General features: G+C 28.5%; 1 protein-coding gene across 2 annotated transcripts in view; it reads right to left on the bottom strand.

Moving 5' to 3' along the window:
* Window positions 1-20,069, bottom strand: part of LOC123297923 (leucine zipper putative tumor suppressor 2 homolog) — a 167,003-nt gene extending 146,934 nt beyond the window's left edge. For both annotated transcript variants that reach the window (XM_044879755.1, XM_044879756.1), the window contains exon 1: window positions 19,946-20,069. The gene's annotated coding sequence lies outside the window, so the exon portion shown is untranslated. The remainder of the gene's footprint in view (window positions 1-19,945) is intronic.
* Window positions 20,070-23,879: the final 3,810 nt, after the last annotated feature.

The raw sequence follows: 23,879 nt of genomic DNA, 5'->3' as shown, positions 1-23,879 counted from the left end.
TAATTCATTGTTTTTTCAACGAGTTTCCTCCTAGCCTGTAATAGAAATATATTAATATATAACAATTTCAGAGTGCTTATTGCTTTGATCAACTAACAAAAAACACTCTCACTCAATGTTAACAACAAAGGTTTTAGTGAAAGTTATAAATATTAAAAATTACTTTGTGTAAATCAAAATTAGAACAGGTGACCTAATTAATGATTGCTGATTTCGTGATAAAAAGCACTCAAAATCATTTGAAATCAAATAAAATTTATGAAAAATTTATGATTCGTTTTTTGGAATTTTAAACCCCTTTAATATTATTAGATGAGCTATGAGGTATGCAACTAAATCACTTATTTGAAGCTACCTAAAAATTTTCACTTCTCTATCTTTTATAAAATTTTAGAAAATAGAAACTTAAGTTTTGCCCTAATTTAGACGGGAAAACAAAGATATTTATGAGAAAATATTTTATTCTACAAATGTTTTTCTTTTTGAAACCATATTTATAAAAAAATAACTGATATTCAACACTGTCTTCTATACAGAATATTTTAACACTTTACTCAGTCAGTTGAGTATTTTCATTTGCTATATTTTTGCTTCATATAGTACTTTCGATCTAAATAAAGCCATTTTTTTTTAAATACAAATATAATTTTTATAATGGACTAAAAGCCAGCGCTTGCCAGACATACGTTAAATTTTTTTGAAATTTTTTTTGCATATTCTCACTAGTGTAGGGACCAATCTTTAGGGGCTACAAACCTTGACTAACGGTTCCTTCGGTAGGTAGCAGGTAATCAGGGGCGCAGTACCCGAGCTCTCTCACGTTAAAGTATAAAAGCTGAAATTCACACAGAGTGTTCAAATGACCATTTTAAGTCAATATTGAAAAAGACAGATCAATGTAAAAAATTAAACAACTTTTGTTTGAAACATTTTTTTGGAAACATCACTGTTTATCCGCGAGGGCGCCAAATAGGCGGAAATTTTATAATATGTACTATACTTGATTATCAGTTATGTATGTGTCACATGTTTGTATGTGTAATGTGATAAAGAAATCAACACTGACTATGCATGGTATTTCAACAATTAACTCGGTCAATTGTTTGTTTTCACTTGTTTTTTCTTTACTTATGGGCCCGTATGTGCTCTATTATACAAAACAATCAACAATTACAAGATAACTAAAAGTTTAACTAATCACTGAGTAAATGAATCTTTCTCTTCCTGTAAAATCAAGTTAAACTAATGAAAGGGCGCCTATTAATTATTATGTTTAAATATCCATTTAGGTAAATGTTTATTAATGTGATGCATTTCCTATTTTAGAATTACTCTTTATTTATTTAATAATTAAACTAACATCTATGAAGAGGTCATTACAGAAAGAAATTCTTCACTATAAATATACACTGTGCCACAAAAGTAGCCGGACGGTCCAAGAACTTTTTAAAAAAGCAAATAAGTTATAATTTAAAATTTGACATGAAAACCGATTTCGACATTAAAAATTTTAAAAATTTCACTTGCTACTAAAGTATCATGATTGAAAAGTCTTGGCGAAGAGATTAAGCATCATAAACCGCTCGACCATAATCCCTCGGCCAAGAGGACAATTTTTACAAAGGTGTTTTTTTTTTTTAAATTACTCATAACTTTACCAAATATCAACTTTAAAATCGAAAAAGAAAAAAGTTATAAATAAATTTAAAAACGACTATTTTCGCTTATTTTTTCAAGTTTTCTTGGCACTTACGCATCCAAATCGGACTTACCTGTAGGGTTACCACTTGTTCGGATCTCGCCGGATTTTTGCAAAATTTATCTTGCCACCGCGTGGTCAAGATCGAAAAAGCCAAAATTAGCATTATGGTTGCTGAATCGCCACCACGATGGATTTGACGTCAGCAACTAGAGAAGTGAGAATTGATTTTGTTGTTTATAGAACTATAATCGATGATTTTAGTGTTTCAGCTTATTTTATTGCTATCACGATAAGAAGCCCGTAAAACTTTGATATTCGTTTCATTTAAATCAAATTCGTGCAGAATTTTCATGTTTGTTCGAGTCGTGCTTATGTAAAATTTTTATGTCTGGACCTTGTGATTGAGTGTTGATAGATACTTCAGGATTCATGCCAAAACAAATTGACTTGTAGTTTTCGTGCAACATGATGCACAATATGTGCAAATTTCTAATACTTCATAGAAATTGGACTTTTTTTATTTCCCCCCCCTCTCCACAACACCACCTTCATAATGTGCCGAGCGAGAGACCTGACCCAGGTGGCAACCCTACTTTCCTGAAGTGAATGAATAGTTTTTTTTTTGAGATCTAGAACTTTCCCATTTAATTTTTTTACATTGGACATCAATTTTTTCTTAACGCAAGAAAACCGTTTTTTTGACTTTTGCGAATTTTTTACGTTAATTTTTAGCCATTAATTGTTTTCTGATAGCAATTTTGTCAAATTTAACATTGGGTCTCCGTGGATTATATTTGGAATGACAATTGACTCACACGACTCAATAATGTCCTTGGACTTTTATTTACAGCATTCAGTACCATATTATTTTTAGGTAATTGCCGTAATTATTGTACATGTTCAATAAATTATTAAATAAACAATGTATAAGTATACAAAGCCCTAAGAATAATAATCAGTAAGTTATATCAACTTACCATGTATAACTACATATACATGGTTATATATTAAATTGTTATATGTAGTTTATAAAACTTGACGCAATATTTTTTAACTATAATTTTTATGATATTGTTCGTAGTTTTCATAATACATGCCTCTATCTATACAGGCTGATTTTTAAAATGTTTCCATCCTTATATAAATAAATAATAGGGGTTTAACCTCCGTTTTTATTACATACGCCTTATCACAGAGGCCACCCACAACATTAAATGTTAATCTTTATTTATTAAATTACATTCATATTTACAATTACATTTTTGATGTGGGTGGAATCGGTTACTTCGTTCTGATCCAAGCGACGACAATGTGATCAATTCTGCACTCCCATTAATTATAAATTGTTCGCACTGCCGCATTGCCTGGATTCGAACCCGCAACTTAAGTTTAAATAGTCCGACGTTCAAAGTCTAACGCCTTAAAGAGGAAACTTTTGTCTTTTCGTCTACTGGATCGTTACGAATCAATTTTTGTATTTCGTAACATGTATAGTATACTATATTTTCTTTTCAAACAAGTGAAAACAAACAATTGACTCAGTTAATTGTTGAAATACCATGTATAGACAGTGTTGATTACTCTGTCACATTATACATACATACATGTCACACATATGTAACTGATATTTCCATATAATACATGCATACTATACAATTTGCGCATAATTTGCGCTCTCACGGGTAAACAATGATGTTTACGAAAAAACGTTTCAAACAAAAGTTGTTTGTTTTTTTATAAGATACATTTTTTATACTTTTGTTCTATCTCTAACGGTTTAAGGGAATATAGTGTCGGACTATTGAACGAGTCGAAGCACTGAAGTGCCGGATTGCCGATGAGACTTTTCTGTAGTTAGTTTTTTATATTGGTACGTTTTCATGGTCAACTGGTGATGCACTTTGTTTTTTTAAATGGAACTACATATTTTTTTGTAGCAGAATCATATTTTTTGTCCAAAAATTTCCCCCCTCAACCTTAATTTTCGACTACCGATTTTACGATTTTTAAAGGCTAGAGCTGTTGTGTTTTTCTACACAGATTAGTTCAGAAAATTAAATTTTCATGATAAGAACTTTATAACGTGAAAATATCTGAAAAGGCTTTGAAAAGAAAATTTTCAAAAAAGCTTTTTTTAAAGTATAGAACAAGAATCTGGTACAAAAAATACGTGGTTCTATTTAAAAAACATAGTTGAACTTTGATCATGAAGATGTCTCCATATAGAAAAACTAAATACAATATTTTCTTTCCCTCAAAATGAGCTGATACGTGTTTTCACATTTTTTTTAAATTTTTCATTTTTTATTTAAATGGGTGGAAACTTTTAAAAAAATCATTCTGTATAATATTTATAATAATATCAAATTAGGTCTTGGGTCTTGTATAAAATGATTCAAAGAATGAATTATTATGCATATAAATTTTTTTTATTCAAATAAAGATAAAATCATTATGGTTCAAGACTTATAAATGTATCGTATGTTCTAGCAAGTTATCATACTTTATACAAGAATTGAACATGACCATTTCAAATTCCAAAACATTCTCTAGTGAAAAATACGGGTAGATATGTCATATATTATATTGAACTTTTCGATTCGAAATAAAACAATCTTTATTATAACAAATTTGCAGAAAGCCTTTACTGAAAATGAATGATATTATATGCATCAAAAATAATATCATCCAAAAATTAAATCGTTCCAAAAGCCTCCATTCAAAATTTTTGGCTATTTTTTTAAAGATCATGTGAAATTTACAAAATTTATAAAACTTCCGACAAATTTTTCAGGTACGGAACCCTAAACTCACACTTGAAACATATTGAAGAACATTGTCCATTAAATTTCCTTTTTCTTTAGAGCCTTCTCCAAACTGAACCGATTTTGAACATCATGGAATATTTTTTATTTGTTTCGGGTACGAACCCCTGTAAACTCGCACTTGAAACATAGCTTAGAACACCCTCCTCTAAATTACCTGTCAAACGAAAAAAAAAATCAAAATCGGTTCATCCGTTTAGGCTCTACAATGCCACAGACAGACAGACCGACCGACAGACAGACTCGAGATGATAGTTGCTCGAAACTTGTCAGCGAAGATTGATAGATGCTTTGAAACTTGGGAACAAACTGCTTAACTACTGAAATTATCAGAGAAGTTTGCATACGCAATGAACTTCACAAAATGAGGTATCACAAATTACAACTTTCTGCAGAGAATAATTACGAGAAAAAGGAAACCATAAAACATACGCTGTTTTGATACTCGGCACTGGCAAATTGGCGTTCTGAAAGCTTAGAACAAGATTTTCTAAGCGACCTGGAAAAAGCGGCAGAAATAGACATGAACAAAATAATGAAAAAAGTACAAAATTGTGAATTTTTTCAAAATAAAAAATATTTTTGTATTTTTTTAATCAGTTTTAGGGAAATAAATTTTTTAATCAATTTTAGGTAAATATTTTTGATCAGTTTTAGGCAAAAAATTCCTCTTCTGATTTTTTCTTTAAAAGCTTAGTTTTTGAAATAAAAATTCTGTAAAATTAAAAATGCAATATTCGATTTTAAGAAAAATGTGTTTTTTTCCATCTCCTGTGCTACGAATTTTTTTTATGTGGGAAATTTAAAAAATAAATCTTCTCTAGGTACTCGAAAACCTCATTCTACATCAGGTTTATATGGGCGAAATTGTTGCAATATAACGAAAGTATAATCTCCATCAAGCAATGCATAATTGTACATAAATTAATGTGTTAAAAATCATAATTTAATCTTTTTATTTAACACGTATTTTGAAAATAACTATTATTGAAAAAATTAAACATTTAGGCCTGAAGTAATTATTTCCTCCGTTCAATTTTAAGATTATATAGTTATCGCATTTTTTTTATATAAAATCCATCAGAAAAATATATTTTATTATATCCTGAAAGCAACACGCAAAGTAATTTTTAATTCAGAAATTCAATCAGATTACCGATTGGATATTTCTTCTAACTTAAAGCAAACAGTGTTGTAACTAAAGCGAAGCCGAGTTACACAGCTAGCCGTAAATATTATCTGAAATTAAAAATAAACTTTTCTCCAATTTATGTAATCAATATTAATGTATAACTTGTAATAAATATTTCCTTTTTTTTATTGCATTACATTACAGATATATATAGGAGCATTATTATTAAACACCATAAATGAATAAGATCACGTACCTACGTACTGATGTATTCAATAAAATTGATCCATCCTGAGACATTAAAAAATTTGGGTGTAGCAAAGGATACCGCAAGATTAGATAGGAAAATGGCTTTCTGAGAAACTTTTTATAATCCACACTAAAATTTTCTTTGGATCATTCTGATCAAAAGCTCTCACGGCCATAAGAATTTTGAACGAGTTGTTTTCGAGCTACGGGTGATCAGAGCATATACGAATATATTATACTTATAATGACTCGAAAAATGGCTTTCTGTGAAACTTTTTCAAATCGCCTAAAAAATGTTCTTTAGGATCGTTTGGATCAAAAGCTACCATGGCCACAAAAATTTTTAACGATTAATTTTTGAGCTACTTGCGATCAAACCTGCATATATATTATATTTATAATACCTACATGACTAGGAAAATGGCTTTCTATGAAAATTTTTCAGATCGCCTTCGAAATGTTCTTCGGGTCATTCTGATCAAAAGCTATTTTTTCACGGAAAGTTTTCGAGCTACGGACGATTAAATCTACACATGCATTATAGTTATATAGCTCGAAAACTACCAGTTAAAAAAATTTTTAACCGCCAGAGCTTTTGATCAGAACGACCCGAATAACATTTTGGGCGCAGTTTGAAAAAGTTATATAGAAAGCTATTTTCCTAGTCATATACTAAAAATATAATATATGTGAAGCTTTGATCTCCCGTATCTCGAAAACTACTCGTTAAAAAGTTTTGTGGCTACTCGGGTTTATGATTAGAACGATCTAGAGAACTTTTAATAAATGGACGGTTTCAGGATGTAATGCTTGCACTCCTGGATCATACTTCTATTATTGGAACTATTGGAACTATGTTCCTTATCGCACGATATTTGTTTGCTGGTTGGGCATACAAGAATACAAGAATCTTTTTATAATTGTCAATTTATATTTTTTGTCAAAATTTTATGCTTTATCGTTTAAAAAAAATTTTGTTGTGAAAGTTATAGAAGTTAAAGAAAACAGAGATAATTTAAAGTTAGTACAATGAAATTTTTATGTTATATCATATTAAATATCCTAGTTAAACCAAGCGTTATGTACTCACATATTGGGTTGATTACTAAATCAGAAGTATATCTTTTTTAAACTAATATTACAATTAATTCATACAGTAAAAACTATAAGTATAGCAATAAAATTAAATTCTTTAAAGAATCAAAGTATTTGGCATCTAAAATTAATACCTTAAATTTTCAGAAAAGTTTCTTGTAAATAGAAAAAGTAAGCGCTACATTTATAATAATGTATCATTTTCTATGAATTGAATGATACTTTAGGTACATACAAATAGAAAAGAAATAAATATAAAAGTTTGAATTCTCAATCTTAACTAGCTTTAACATCAAATACATTAACTACAAGGTACAAACGTATAAGTATAAGTATAAGCATACACAAGAGGTAACCACTAATTAGAACCTAACCTATAAATATTATAGTCACGTTTTATTTACTCGATTTTATTTTAATATTTTATTAATAAAAATTTTTACCAATTCAACATTATTTTTATTATTATTATTATTATTATTATAGTTACGATCTCATCAATAACTAACTGTTTTTATTTATTTTTTTTGAATTAACCATTGCGCGATTGTTTCAAACAAAACCTGACATGGAGAATTTATTGGCTTAGCCAACAACTTTTTATTTTATTTTTGTTGAATTTATCATCTTCGACAAACTGACCTTGAATTTTATTTCATTATTGTGTATAAGGCGGCATCAGTGTGGATGAATTTATTAAACGACCCAACGCAGATCAAAGAACGAACCATTAATAAAAATTACGAAAGTTTGTAAATTCAAACGAATTATGTCTCTGTATATTTTATATTAGATCAAATTAGAAAAGTTGCTAAATTATATGGAATTTATTTTGGAATTATGTTCCTTATCGCACGTTACCGTTCAGATTTGTTTGCTGAATTTGCCTGTGTTATTAAAAAAATCGAATTTTTCAACTTTATGACGTCATCAGAATTCAAAAAATTTATTTTTGCTTCATCATATCCAAATTTTATCCAATTTTGATAAACCAAGTATGTAATCGTACTAAATTTGGGTCGTGCTTTTCAAATTTGTGATTTACCAAATTAACCTAGCTGTAATATGTTTCAAGAATGTGGAGTCCTGGTCCCGGAAATAAGCACATAAAGAAAGCTAGCGAAAAACTGACAACACAGCTGAAAAAAATGACCCAAAGTTAGTGTTTCAAAAAAAAAATTCCAATAAGATCGGATCAAATTTTCCTGTGTTATCAAAAAAATAGTTTAACTGTATGACGTCATCAGAATCCAAAAAATTTAATTTTGTCTATCAGTATTGCCATTGATTCTTGGCCTAACATAGTATTATGTTAAAATTGCAGTATTGCACGTAGGTGGGTAAATGCGTCTTATCAGCTCAATATTATCCTCTTATCAGTAAATAATATTTCATCGATAATAATATTTTGTGAGGCATATATAGTAGTTATTTTGTAAAAAACTAAATATTTTTGTGTTGGAATCATAATAATAACGCATCAAATATTTCACATTAATTTTTAATTACTTATTTTAAAATTATTTTAATTATGGTGGCAATTTATTATTTAAAATTACGATTAAAAAAATTATTGATAGAAATACTCCGTTGAATATGCTCTGTTTCATATCCTTTTTCAGTACAATACTTACGGGGATGTGTGGATATTTGAGTCATTTTCAAACAAAAACTACTTGACGGATTTTAAGAAAAGTTGATTTTTGTTTATTCTCTTTTTGCAAATAAATTTTTACTTTATGAGTAAAATACTATAAAAATAGTTCAAAAACCTTCCGACACAAACGTTTTTCCTGTTTCAGTTTTGCGGTAAATTCAATTATATTAAGTACAATCAACTCATGTACAAGGTGATTCATTTTAATCGAACAACCAAAATACTAAAATACACCAGCTATAAATATCTGGTTCAGACAAAAATTGTTAATATTGAAGCATTAAATTTGTCGTCTTTTTCTGACCTTGAATTTCACCTAGGTGTTGGCCATCCATAAATCACATCATACAAATTTTATGATTTTTTAACCGTCCGTCCCCCATCATTGAGTCAAGTAAACAATTTTACGGAATCCGTCCTCTCTGGTATGACGTCACATAATTTTCAATTTTACATTTAGAAATTATTAAATTAAAACAGCAGTTTCAAAATTTTTTTTCCCATTAAAAATAATCTTTAATAAAATTAACATTAAGTCAAATATTTTAAATAATTGACAAAACAAAAGACTAATTAAAGAACGATATAGTTAAAAATAATTTTAACATTTTATGACGTCACAGAACTTTTGACTCTCCTGCCCCTTATCACATAATATTACATTTCGTTGACCCCTTTGCCCCTCCCTCTTAACGTTCGACGACAAATTAAGTATTACTTTAAGAAGATAAATACTTTTTTTATTGTTTAAAGAATTAAATATTATAGCTACTTTAACTCTATACTTTATGAATTAATTGTAATATTAGTTTAAAAAAGACATAGTTCTGATTGAGTAGTTAACCCAATATGTAGGTACATTACCCACAATTTGTTTGATCAAAATATTTAATATGACATAACATAAAATGTCCTTATACTTACTTTAAATTATTTCTATTATGATTAAATTCTAATAACTCATTTTTTTTATTGTAAAATACATAAAATACAAGTAAATTTTGGACATAAATGCATATTGACAGATTATTAAAAAAATTTTTGCATTTTCTCAAAATTCGTGGCAAGTTTTACCTCCCAACCAGCAAACAAATCATAACGTGCGATAAGAAAAATTCCAAAATCCTCTTCAAACGCAATTATTTTTTATCTGAGCCAGATTTGTAAGGTTGGTGTATTGTAGAAGATTATTGGATGTATCGATTAAAATGAAGCACCTTGTATAAAACAACATTTATAAAAAAAAATTATGCAAAAAAACTTAAAAATTAGTGGTTTATTGTTGTTTCAAGTTGAATGTCATGATGTCATTTGGTGTAATTTCATGGAATTTTATAAGTGAAATTTCATTAACAACATTTTATATTAATGTTCGTGTAAAGATACTTTTATAAAAAGAAAGGTTTGTTGCATACTTGGATTGATTAAATATTGATAAAATAAAAAGTGATCCGATTATTTTCTTATAATTGTTTCTCATAAATAAAGTATTAATATAAATAAGTAACTTTTTATTTTTAAACAAAAGAAATATCTTTAATAAATTTATGTTTATTAATATACATAATAAAAGCGAAATTGATCTGTAAATAATTGAAATATTTTGTTTTGTATTGTTTGTTTATTTATTTACAGTACTATTAGCTAATTTTGGGTAACGTTCGAGCGGACTTTTTTCTTGAAATTTGCAAAAATTGTTCAACCAAGTGTTTTGACTGAAATTAATAACATCTCAAGTGAATTTGTTATATTTCTATGGAACTGGTCGTGTGCCAGGATTTATTTTTAATTTATTTATAGTTAATTAGTGTCATAAAAAACTGATAGTAATTTATAGTACAGTTAAAGATGTTACAAATAAAGGAAAATAAAAGAAACTGCACGCATTTTGCCAAAACCTCATGGAATGTGTTTCTTAGGTGTCAAATATCATTAGTAACGCATGAGTTAGTGGTGCAAATCTAAATGTGGTTAGTTAGTGGTGTAAACAATAAATAGGCAACTTCAATTACGTATACGTTATACATGTATCATATTTTTCGATTATTTGACAAACACTTAACATTTACGCCAAACAAGTTTCCTATTTACTAATTTTTTTAGAGAACTTTGATCGTTTCATTGAATTAAATATTTATTGTTTATTAACAAATAGAAACATTTGGCGCCAATAACTCAGTTCTTACTAATGAAATTTGACACCAAAGTAATACATTCCATGAAGTTTTTTTTTTAATTCACATGTTCACATGGATTTTGGTATTGGTCTTGCATTATTAGTTTTAGTCTTGGTCTTGTAAAAACATTTCTTGGTCTTACAGCGTTGAGTCTTTGTCTTAGTCTTGATTTTGTAAAAATAATCTCAGTCTTGATCAATCGAGTCCTGTTTTTGGTCTTGCATCAAGTATCTTTTGAACTTTTAAGTTTCGATTGAGTCTTAATGTATTGTTTCAGAATTTTGAAAGTCTTACTAATAATAATTACAAAATTAATCAATTATCAATAACATATATATTAAAATTTGGTCAAAGTGTTGTTGTGAGTCTTGGTCTTGCAGAGCTTGGTCTTAATTTATATAGAAAGGGTCTTGGAATCGGTCTTGACGCAGTGGTACTATATTTGTCTTGTTTTTGGTATCGAGGAATTTGCAAGACCAAGACTGTAAGACCGAGACTAATTTTGCTACATTGAATCACTACATTGAAATTAAAAAAGTTCATTTGCATATCGTTACGTTACACATAAAAGCTCCGTAACATTCAATTTAACCGTTGCTAGTACGAATCATTGATAATATGGCCGTTTAGATGCCTGAAAAACAAAATGAGGAAGAGGCTTATGAAACTTCAAAAGAATAAATTGTGAGCAGGAAGTTTTAGTAATTAGTATTCACAAACTACTTAGTATGAAATGCATGGTTTTTAAAATTAGGTTACGCAATAAAAATAATACCTACTGTATTTTTTTTTTATTAATCTAGAAATCTAGAACAACGACAATTGTCGCAAGTATAAGTATAGTAAGTAAATAGCTAATCAAGAAAAATAAGTTAATCGCATTCCATTTAGAAATTATGTATCTAATAATAATGTACATAAATAAAAAAGAAAACAACAGTGGTTTAATAAGCAAACATGTAACTATATTACAACAAACAGCTGTATAAATACTGTGTGTACCATCTATTCATACAGAGTGGCCCACCAAATTTTAATCGAATTACTAAATAATAATATTGTACAATCATTAGATTACGGATTGGACACACGAACATGAGCCACATTCATCTCATAACCAAAAGTAACCCAAACCGATGCCAACACTGCAACGCGATAATATCGGTGAATCACGTTCTTTCACAATGTCAGGGATACCAGCATCAAAGAAACAAAAATGGATTACCCTCAGAAGCCAAGGATATCCTCAATGATCCCAAATATTTCCCGAGTCTCTTCAAGTTTATTAAGGACAATGACTTAATTATATGAACCCATTTTGTATTAATAATAACACATGTAAATAATGTATAAGTCTCTGCAGTCGCTAATGACCTAGACGTTAAAAGCGACCTTAAATAAAATAAATAAAAATAAATAAATAAATAAATAAATAATAATAATATTAGTCTAATAAAAATGTAATTCTGGAACAAACTAACGTAAAGAGTTTCGGGTGGTTTTATCTTGCATACGGTTTTCAAAAATGATTCAGGTCAAAGTCAAAGTTTCTGTCATATATAACTGCATTCAAGTGATTTTTTTACTGAGCACAAACATGGTAAAATATTGGCGGTGGTAAAAATGGTAAAATATGGTAACCGACATGTTAGTTCCCAATTCTTCAATATTTTACCATGTTAGTTCCCAATCAGAAAATCACTTGAATGCAGTTATATATGATAGAAACTCTGAATTTGACCTGAATCACTTTTTGAAAACTGTATGCAAGATAAAACCATCTGAAACTCTTTATCACCGATGTTATAATTAATAAAATAATGGGAACTAATATGGTAAAATATTTGCGGTAAACTTCGAAAGGAAAGTGTTGCTTGGTTTGTAGTCCTAATTTTTTTTTTTAATTTGATTATTTAAAGTACTACCTGTATATACATACACCTATAAACAGCTTTTATACCAGATGCATTATGATTATTGCACAACTATTATTTATTATAAATATCAGAGCAATAAACAAACATTATAACTGCTTGTGTTATGTATAATATAGTGTCTACTTAAATGTATCAAACGGACCAATAAATGATGAAAAAGGAGTCACCACCCAGATCCATTTAATTTCCAATGATACACACATTTACAGTATGTCTCAGAAGTCCTTAACCACTGTAAAGATACAAGTTATAACCCATGTTACCTAATGAAAATATCAAAATATATAGGCAGTGTTGATTACTCTTTCACATTACACATACATATACTCAATGTCACAAAAAATGCTCGTTTTAAAACATTCTAAGTGTTACTATTATAACATAACATATGATGAGTACGCTTAGAATGTTTTAACTGTGGCACTTTTTTTGACAGTGAGTGTACATGTCACACATATACCACTAGTTCGATTTACATATAGGCATATAAATATCGCGAGTATGACAAAGTACATGCGTTAAGCAATGCATCTAAGTAAGAGATATTATAGATGTTATATGAAAGACTTGTATCGTGGCTTCGATGTCTTTTCAGCTATACAACAGTTCTTCTGTTGTGTGCCTGCATAGAGTGGGAGAGAACACATGTATACTGCTCACTTAGATGCATTATATAAAAATTTCAGCTTGATATGTTTTTTCGTTTTTGAGTTATCGTGATGACAGATGGACAGACGACAGACAGGCAGACCGAAAATGGACTAATTTAATGATTTTATGAACACCTATACCTAAATTTTGTTAATAGCATCAATATTTTTAAACGTTACAAACTTGGGACAAAACTTAGTATACCTTGGTATATTTCATATACATAAACTAACGTACATAAACAAAAAATCGAAAAAATTTATGGTTTCTGATTTGAATGAAACTTAGTATATAAGGTAATTTTGACCCAAAAAATTCAAAAATCGTATTCATTTGTTGATTGAAAGCATAGTTTTAGAAATATCACCCATTTTCTCATATTTTGGCTCGATATCTCCGAAACTAGTTGCCTAACCGTTATATTAATACGATTTTTGAATTTTTTGGGTCAAAATTACCTTATAAACAGAGTTTTATCAAAATAAGAGATAAAAAAATTTTCTCGATTTTATCGATTTTTTATAAAGGGGTACCCCTTAAAAAAATTCCAAAAAATCGAAAAAAATTTATGGTTTCTGATTTGGATAAAACTTAGTATATAAGGTAATTTTGACCCAAAAAATTCAAAAATCGTATTCATTTGATGATTGGAAGCATAGTTTTTGAAATATCACCCATTATCCCATATTTTGGCTCGATATCTCCGAAACTAGTTGCCTAACCGTTATATTAATACGATTTTTGAATTTTTTGGGTCAAAATTACCTTATAAACAGAGTTTTATCAAAATAAGAGAAAAAAAAATTTTCTCGATTTTATCGATTTTTTATAAAGGGGTACCCCTTAAAAAAATTCCAAAAAATCGAAAAAAATTTATGGTTTCTGATTTGGATAAAACTTAGTATATAAGGTAATTTTGACCCAAAAAATTCAAAAATCGTATTCATTTGATGATTGGAAGCATAGTTTTTGAAATATCACCCATTATCCCATATTTTGGCTCGATATCTCCGAAACTAGTTGCCTAACTGTTATATTAATACGATTTTTGAATTTTTTGGGTCAAAATTACCTTATAAACAGAATTTTATCAAAATGAGAGATAAAAAAATTTTCTCGATTTTATCGATTTTTTATAAAGGGGTACCCCTTAAAAAAATTTCAAAAAATCGAAAAAACCAATACTTGTAATTTTGGAATAATTAATAATTTTGTAATAATAGCATTGCGAATGATGTATAACAAGGTAGGGGGTGCCATTTGAAATTGAAAGTTGAGGTGGCTAGGGAGATAGAGGTGAAACTTAAAATTTTCTACATATCAATTTTAAACTTCCAACTCGATATCTAAATCGACGTGTTTTCACACAAAACAATAATCACATCAGGTCAAGAGTCATTAAGGATGGATTTTTTTGAAATTATCACACAGTATAACATCTTTTGCGAAGCAGTCGTTGTCAAAATTTCGATGTTTACGAAAACATGTTTCAAACAAAAGTTGTTTATTTTTTTATAAGGTACATTTTTACATTTAAACTTTTGTTCTATCTCGAACGGTTTACAAGATTGTTCCTATGGACCCAAGATCCAATTGACCTATGTTGCTCATTTACGAACACTTTTTATGTCCTGAGCACGTTATAAAAATTTCAACTTGATATCTCTTTTCGTTTGTGAGTTATCGTGATGACAAACGGGCAGACAAACGACAGACGGACAGACAGAAAACCAGAAATGGACTAATTAGGTGATTTTATGAACACCTATACCAAAATTATGGTCGTAGCATCAATATTTTTAAGTGTTACAAACTTGAGACTAAACTTAGTATACCTTGATATATATTACATACATGCATGGTATAAAAACGCGAATCATTGAATTTTCCGCGTTATAAAAAAATATTCAATATTCTCGTAAAAATTCAGTCAGAATTACATTTCTATTTTATAATTAATGAGGCATCATCAATATTAACTATTATTACATAGATGGGCTAAAAATTTATATCTTCGAATACACAAAACAAGATAATCTTATAAGATTATGTGAACATAATAAATATTATTAATATACTTTTTCAATGAACCGTTACTTATGGTTAGAGATTTATAATATATTAGTTTTGTATCTATGTAATATAATGACCATAAAGTAAAAAAAGTTAGATTAGATTCTGGCTAGATAGATTCTAAACTAGAGATGAAACGGATATTCGGTAACTATCCAATATCAGGCTTATCACATTTGTGTTCACTATATGGCCGGATACCGAATAATAATTCAGTGATTCAGTTCGAATTTCGGATAGTAAAATTTTAAAAATTATCATTATTTTACACACGTTATTTTAGTACTCAAAATTAACCTTACGCTGTATACGCTACCGTCAGGCGCAGAAATATAAATTTTAACAAATCTTGACAATTGAGGGTACTGATTCCAAATAACTGGCCACCAAATGTATGGGTCGTGATTGCGATCAATTCGAGATGTCTTTAAAAAAAAGTCAATCTCGTTATCAATTGGATTTTGTTTTTCTTGAACGCGGCAATCACTAACTACTATTATCCTTTGCCACTTCATTGAAACAGTCCCAAAAAGTGTTTCAGCTTCACGTGTGAGCAGGTGATGAAGACGTCGATGATCTGTTACTGTCAGAAGAAGATTCGTCGTTAAAGTTTTTGTATACTTTATATCAAGATTTTATGTCGGGCTTTTTCAGTCTCAGAAATAACAAACTCAAGTATTTGGTTATTATACAGCTAAAGCATTTTTCCGTAGTTTTCTTTCGATTAAATGGAATTTAGTTGAAAAATGTTAGTTAGAATATTTAGATGCAAAATGTTAGTTAGAAATAATTTTTAGTTACGAGTAATATTCTCAGAAAAAAATGTTTTGTTAACCTAATTTTAAGAATTTTAAGAATCATTTTTGTCTTTTTTGTATGCGAAACGTATGAACCTGAGTACTTGGTAGTTCCATTTAAAAAGAACTAAGTTAATTTTTTATAAAGTTTTAAGAACCACTGCACTGTGTATAATTATATCAAAGCAAAACTTACAATTTAAGTCAAGTAACAGTTTACGTATGAAACGTTGCATTAAGACGGAAATTTTTGCATATTTCTGTTGATCTAGTAAGACCGTTCCATACTTAGTCACAGAAACGACACACTAAAATCGGTCAAAATTCGAAAAATTTGAATAGTAAGTCGGATTTGAATGCAGTTTTCGGCATTGTTAGAGCGTCAGTAAATTTTGTGACCTAAATTGATTTATAAGAAATTAAAAAATGTGCAATTTGCATAAATAATATTCATTTTATAATTGCATTTTAAATAATTATTATTAGTAAATATACTAAATTCATAATTCGGTTATTAGTGATGAAAATGATTTCAAACTCATTACTCGGAAGTTTTAGGTTGTTGAACACGAATATCGCAACAGGATCGGGCCCCTACCTCGCAGATTAATTCTGACTCGATATTCGTATTCAGTGACCCCAAAAACCTCCGTGTGACAAGCTTGGAATCATTTTCATCACTATTAATCGAATTGTGAATTTAGTATACTTACGGTTAATTTAAAACACAAATATGTATGTAAATTGCATATTTTTAATTTCTTATAAATTAATTAAGGTCACAAAATTTCCTGACGCACTAATAAATCGAATGCAGAAAATCGCATTCAAATCCGACTTACTGTTCAAACTTCATTGGGTCGTTTCTCCGACTAACCAGGCTATATAATATTATAACTTGGTAACACACAACCAGTTAAGTATTTAAGCTTAGAAATATAATTGATAATAAGTAACACATAATATGTTACTACTTATTTTTTATACCATGTGTGTTTGTACCATCTAGGCATATACATATCTGTAGTATGACAGAATACATCCGTTTAGTAATGCATCTAAGCGAGAGGTATTATATACATGTATTGAACATTAGTTGGAAGACGCTTGGAGAGTGGGAGTTTTTTAGTTATAGATAACTAGTAAGTATGCAACAAAACTCCCACTCTCTGCATGCATACAACAGAAGATCTGTCGTATCGTATCTGTAGTCTTACAACACATATATATAATACCTCTCGCTTAGATGCATTACTAAACGGATGTATTCTGTCATACTACAGATATGTATATGCCTAGATGGTACAAACACACATGGTATATTACACATATAAGCGCAGTTAAACATTAACTATATTATTATAGAGGTATATTCTTTCTATTCTTAATTTAATTAAATTAATAACATTATTAATTTAATCAAATAACATAACATAATAATAATAATAATAATAATATCTATATTATAATTATAACTATAATATTAATTAATAATTATTGGTAAACAATCAATTTAATAATAATATTCATTCATTTCAAGTAAAAGTGAAAATAATAAATATTATAACGACCTTCTTTTCATTCATTATAAAACAGGATGCATTACCGATTCGAGTTTCAAGTTTTTATTAATAGTTGGTATATTTATTTATTAATAGATTAGGTTTTATGTATTTATTAGCAGTTACCCACCCGCTTCGCTAGGCACAATCTTGTATAGGGAGTTGAATAGCAATTTTTGATATCTGATATCCTGATCCTGATCCTAATCTTGATATACAAGGTGTTCTGTTATTGACCTCAGATCGTTGGCCTACAGAATAAGCTCATAAAGACAAAGGAAAAAGTTATTTACCAATTTTGGATCTGAGCCCTAATTTGGGCGCTACAGGTATGACGCTTTGTACGACTGAGTATGACGTATGACTGAGCTCATGTACGCTTTCAAAGTTCTTAGAAAATTATAGGATAACTTTTCTCCTTTATCCAACACTCGACACTAAAGAGCGGAAAGCGATAAAAAAAGATTATTTTTTTTTATGTCGAGTTTATTTTAGTAGCTAATTTTATAACATTCACTGGTAAATAAATCAATTATAGAATGATAGGTACAAGAATGTATCACAAAAAAAAAAACTTAGCAATTAAGAATAAAATTGTCAAATAAGTAATCTCCTACGCTCATATTAAAAAGAATTCCAATCCCGTTAGTTCAATAATATAACAAAACAATTCAATTTGTCAAAAATAAAAATTTCAACACCAACAATAAATCCCAAAAAAAAAAAAGTTTCTCAATATTTAACACAACACTGAATTATAATTGTATCTTATTACACAGGGTGTTTTAAAAAAAAGTTTCCACTCTTCCACAACGAATAGCAGAAATAACAATCAGCTTCTATATATGAAGACGTCATCAAGGTCAAACTTGGATCATCTTTGTTTTCGATCGTAAGATCGATTTCTGGCATTATTAGTCAACACTTACTCTCTACGCTAAATTAAATGTCCGCAAATAGTAGCATTGAGAGTAATGCCATCTTACATACAGAATGTACCACGCGTTTAATATATTATGGCTAATAGTTCTGACATCAGATTAGCCCTAGGTCTCCGAGTTGCTTTAGTGTAATAGTCTATTTAGATCCTAAAAGGTAAGAGATAAACACTTTAGATTAAAACTATCACTTTTTGTTTAAAACATGTTTTCGAAAATGTTTTATCCTGCATTGTTTTACAAAATTACGGCCCCATAGATATCTAATCAAATCCTTATATATTATACGTGAAAGTAAAGTGTTTTATTTGTTTGTTTGTTTGCCACGATTTCACGCAAAAACAATAATATTACTCATATATCTAACTAACACATGGGCTATTATTTATTAAGATATAATTTTAAACAAACAATTATTTAATTAAATTTAGTCTGACATTTCAATGCGCCATCTATGAGCATCATTTTCAACCATAGATTAAAGATTTCTATAAAATTGGTAAATGTAAAAAATGTAAAAATGGTAAAAATATATTCATGACCCTCTGTTCTGATACAGTCAATAAATTATGACTATTTTACATTTAATAAAAAAATTGAAAGCTGTACATACCTGTGTAAAATAATCCCTATCTCTATTTCGAGTGTTATGCAAGGGGGTTAAGTGAGAGGAAGGGAGGTGAAAGTCGAAAATAAGGTACAAATAATTTCAACTTTAAGTCTAAAATTGCGTTAGTGCTCGTGCTACCTTAAAAGTTCTAAAAAAATGTTCGCTAGAAAAAATTATTATATTTTCTGTAAGTCGAATATTTACGAATAAATCGAAATATTTATCAGAGTAGAAGATAAATTTTACTATAAAATCATCTGATCGTAGTTTTCTGTTTTTCGAATATTTACAAAAATAATATTCCTTTTTAGTCTAAATATTTCCATTGTTGCATAGTATTTCCGCAGAAAGTTGTGGATTGTCGACAAAGGTCATATCCGCCACGGTTTGTTTTTAATATGACCATGTAGGTGGTCGAATTGTACTTTTAATTGTTTTTATATTTGTTTTGATTTAATTATTCAATAAAAAATGTTTCCCATTTAAATAATCAAATCATTAGTTTAATTAAAACTGAGATAAATAAATAAAAATACTTACCACTTAAAAAAGTAAGGTAAATATCCAAAATCCAATATTTCAAAAAAAAAAAATCACTCAATAACACTAAATTTAATTAATAATTAAATTTTTTTTTATAATAATAAATCAATCAATCACAAAATAATTCAATAAATTTTCACTCTCAATTATTATTAATTAACTTGAAAAGAAATATTTATGCAATGCGTGAAACCAATATCACTGTAATAATTAAATGAATTGGTCAAGCAAATTCCTTAGCACGCTTCTTCAATGCAAGACGAGTTAAACACACCGAGCTGAGCTCTCGACGATGGATAACCGATGCGAGCACACTCCACGAATTAGGGGAAGTAAAAAACCAAATGCTGCTGATGAAGATAATATTATTATAGCATAGCATGTACAATAATACACTACTGGCTTCACGTTTCACCGTCTTCAGTGAACACAACACTATAATCAAAACTGTAGAAGATATACACCACATACACCTAGTGAAGTGACTGGTGAGCTTACTTCACGAGGAGGTATACCTACAATATGTACCGATGTGGTACTATACTGCGACACAACAGGTTACCTGGTTGAATACTGAGTTACTGACTGGTTAAGCAAGTGCTTAAAACTTTTACACTAACAATAAGAGGGAGTCAGTCATCTCTTACTCTCTCAGCAACAGGTGATTTTATCCCGAATTCAATTTCATTTACGACCCTTTTTTTCTTGTAAAATTCATGAAGGCGAAGAATTTTTTTTTTTCGTTTATAAATTTTATCTACTACCAGAGAAAAATCTCGTGAGCAGCAGAGCTTCATCATAAACGTCATATTTCCCCCTCATTTGATCCTTCATATTATTTAATATTTTCTAATGAAAAGAGATTTTTGTCTTTTCTATTTTGTTTTTGTTTTCCCTAGCATTGACTCAATTCTTAGATTAATTTTCAATCCTCTAGCTCAATTTGAGAGAGTTTAAGGGGTTATCTTCTCGGATCAACTTGAAATTTTCAGAGAATATACGTAAATATAGGCATCTCTACGTCACCAAATCTGCACTGAGCCAATGTGCCATACTTTTTCCCTAGAATATATTTGTTTAATATATGATAATACAATGTGTATCATAACTCTTTGATGGTATACATAGGATAATATCTAAACAAAACCTTTTTACCGATTTAATAAATATGAATTAACTAGTGCAGATTTTGTGACGCAGAAGTATACATTCCAGAAATGCAAGTGAACACACTGTATAATAACTAATTATACAGTCTGATCATTTCAAAAGTATCCACCCTTAATAACTCTTGACCTGATGTGATTATTGTTTTAAATGAAAACACGTTGAATTAAATATCGAGGGGAAGTTTAAAAAAGCTCCCTAGAAAATTTTAGGTTTCATCCGGCCACCCCAACTTTGAAATTTCAAATGGCAACTCCTATCTTTCTTCTTACTTTCTAATTTAAAGAGTTCTTTTAAGTATAGTATAGTGAGCTTTTCATTGGGCTTGAACCTTGATTTTCAAGTTTAATGTGTGCGTAAGATGTGCGCCTACACACCTAATATTTTTCGCTTGAAGCATTTTTATCGATAAAAGTTATTTTTCGAGTTTGAAGCAAATGTCAATTTAAAAATGAGACACTTGTATATAAAGTTCCTGTATAAAACTATTCTGCATATCATTAGTAAACTATTTTTTCCATAAGAAATAATAAACCATTCAATAATTCAAAAATCGCTTGTGATCTCTGATATTTACCTGTATTTATTTGTAATGTATTCTGTAAGAAAGGTCTCTTATAAAAATTTAAATTAAATAAAAAACACAATAATTTTTTTCTTTAATTCTTTATTGATATCGTTCCAATTTTAATGACCCCAAAACAATCCTGAATAATAAACACAAATTTACAAATGTATTTTATAATTTAAAATTATATTTTAATAAATAATTTAAATTTAATATTAAAATATAATGTTCCGGTAGTCAGGTCCGAAGGCGTACACAAAACAATATCAAAAATAGACAGTATATAACATCGAAAAGTAAATATAATATATTCATTATACGAGGTTATATTCTTATTTCGTTATTATTTGGTGTTCGCTTTCTGATCGCAGCATAAAATTCTATTGGAAAATATGATGAGGAAAACCAATAATAAAATTAAACAGAAATGTAATTGTGGAACGATAATCGATAATGGTCAAACTTTGAACATTAAGTCCAATCTGATTTACTATTATTGAAAATATATTGAAATATGGGCAAAAGAAATATTTGAAATACTAAGTCAGCCAGAATGAATTGAAAAATTTGATTTTTAAATAAATAATAATATACAGGTGGATCCAAATTCACATTATCCATTCTAAAACTTCTAAGGTAATCTTATTTGTGATTATCTGGAAAATGAACGTATAGTCCAGCCTGCTTTTTAATGCTATTTTAATTTTTTTGTTTAATATTTTCAATAATAATATATTAAAACAAAATTATTTTTGAGAAACAACAAGGTTTATACTTGACATTAATTTTTCTTTGTAAGTAAATATCAAACTTTATGTAAATAAAGTTTGACGTTTAAATAAAAATAGAAACTTTGATCTAACTAAAAACATAAATTTTGAACTTAATATCCCACAAAAAAAAATACATGATATTTCTTGGCATGTATATTTCATTTTTTTGTACTTGAGATATTAACAGCCTAAATGTTTATAACCCTTTACTTAAAAAAAACAAATAACTGAATTTAGAGCCTTAATTACAACAACACGAGTGAAATGAATTCACTAACTTGCCTTTCGAAATCCGTAGTGTTCAAAAATTGTCAGTTATAAGCTTCAGTTAAATTGAAACTGAACAATTCTTTTATTTAATCTCGGAACCGAGTGATTTTATTAAAATAAGGTGAAGGCTAAAATTTTGTTAATGTAAATAAGGCTTAAACAATAAATTAACTTTGGGATTTTAAACGATGATTTATTTATATTTTAAGGTTATTTTTTATTTTTTTTAAAAGAACACACCGATTATTTTTTCATTTTTTGATTTTGTTTTTTTTTAAAGCAAAATAATCTTTTTTTTCTTTTTTTTTTATGTATATTTTGTATATAACACGTATTTAGAATAGTAGTAATAAATTGAAAGAAGCTATATTTAGAAAAAGAAATCACCATATCTATTTAACAAACACTAGAAATTTGCCACAAAGAAAGCATTTTCGACTTCCATAATAATGCTTTTGTGTTATATACATTTATGCACTAAATTATGCATGATGTTATTAGACATAGCTTCAATAACTATGTAAAAATAATGTGAGCAAACTTTTGTTTACTACATCATTTAAATTTTTTTTTTTTAAATAAATACTAGCTATAGATGATGTATTCAAAAATATAAATTTACTCTACGTGTATTTTTTAGAATCCGAAGAAACTCTATCATAGAGTAATAAATATTAATGACAGCTATTTGTTGTATATTTACAACTTTAGTTCTATACTTTTATGTTTGTATATATATATTTTTTTTAATTACTCAGCAATCAATGATAATTGATATGCATGGTGGAAAAATTATACAAATAAAAAATGATTTCACAAAATGAGCTTATAAAAATATCCTTGGTTTCAGAATCAGGAACAAGATCCACAAAAAAAAACACATCTCGTAAAATAAATTCATTTCAACAAACATTTCATTAAAAAATTGCCTGTTTTACAAAAGGCACTGGCATAACCCTTCTATCCTTTGTGTTTTCTAATTATTTTAAAAATAACGTAACATTCAATATGAGACATATATAAATTATTAATAATTTTATGTATGCCTATTTGTGTCCAACATAAAACGACAAAAAATTGTGTATCCTGATTCGAAATTACTCCAAGGATTTCATAGTCATTATCACTCCTTGACACAAAAATTATAAGAGTT

This window comes from Chrysoperla carnea, chromosome 4, assembly GCF_905475395.1.
Source record: "Chrysoperla carnea chromosome 4, inChrCarn1.1, whole genome shotgun sequence".
NCBI lineage: Eukaryota > Metazoa > Arthropoda > Insecta > Neuroptera > Chrysopidae > Chrysoperla > Chrysoperla carnea.
This window is presented reverse-complemented; position numbering and strand designations above follow the sequence as displayed.